This window comes from Tenebrio molitor, chromosome 5 (assembly GCF_963966145.1).
Source record: "Tenebrio molitor chromosome 5, icTenMoli1.1, whole genome shotgun sequence".
Lineage (NCBI taxonomy): Eukaryota > Metazoa > Arthropoda > Insecta > Coleoptera > Tenebrionidae > Tenebrio > Tenebrio molitor.
This window is the reverse complement of record NC_091050.1, coordinates 14,674,456-14,675,580: the sequence shown is the minus strand read 5'-3', so window position 1 is coordinate 14,675,580 and position 1,125 is coordinate 14,674,456.

The following is a 1,125-nucleotide window of genomic DNA, read 5'->3' as shown; positions in this document are numbered from 1 at the left end:
TTTGCATTGAGCCCACTCGTAGATTAGATAATTCGGCGGCGCTTTCGCCCGCCGATGCATTATTTATGATGACAATGTCTTCGGCAACCGTTGCGCAACGCGTTTCCACCGAGGAATGCGCGGCGCAGGTGGAAAACGTCGGAAGGCGGAATCGATCGCGACATTGAGAGATGGGTCCATTTGCATAACCAGAAGAAAGTACCAGAGGAGATTAAATGGCAGAGACGAACAGCACCGTCTTCACTTTCCATTGTGACGTAAGATTGTTTTGTAAGCGATCGGACGCGGTCCGATTGAAAACAAGCAAGCGGTGGTACTGCTGGTACCGCCGGACCAAGACCCATCACCGACGCCCGTGCCCCACACGACCACAATTTTCTTGTTTACGACCATTGCGCAAAACAATCTGACATTTTCCACTTCATGACCCACTTGGTCGCGTAAAAGTTGTCAAATTGTCGCATTATTTGGAAATTGCTGGCATTTCGCTGCACTGACCCAGCGATCGACCCACTGATAACCCGATTGTCCATTGTTCGACCAAACGCTCCTACTGTCCCTCGCCCAAAGCAAACTTGGGGCGTCCCTCGCGGCGCCACCTCGGGGCCCATCTTGTCTAGATTTTATCGCCGTGTAAATCTTACACATCGAGGATGTCTGGAATTTCAGACATTCTTGTGAAACTCATGTTTACATTTTGCGCGTCCTCCCTTGACATTTCTGAAATTGTTGTTGTTTGTAATTATTTTCATATTTATTGGACCAGATTCGATTTGCAATTGAGGATGGGTGAATTAGTGGTGTGGGTGGGGCCATGATGTAAATGGGTTGGTGTTTGCATCAAGATCTTCTTTTTATGCTTATGTTGTGTCTGGGATCTCGAAAATGTCATTGCAATTTAAAAATTAATAAACAAATTTACCGAAATGTTAATGGCAAAGAATTGGTCTGGCACGACCGACTGAATTGAATTAAATTAACACCGTGAAGATTTTATAGGGTCTGCACTTAATTGGAACCTTGAAGCTGGAGGTCGGAGGGCGTCGAACATAATAATTATAATTGAAAATCGAAGTAAGTATAATTGAGGAACCGATTTAAATTACCAAGAATTTCAAATTCTCA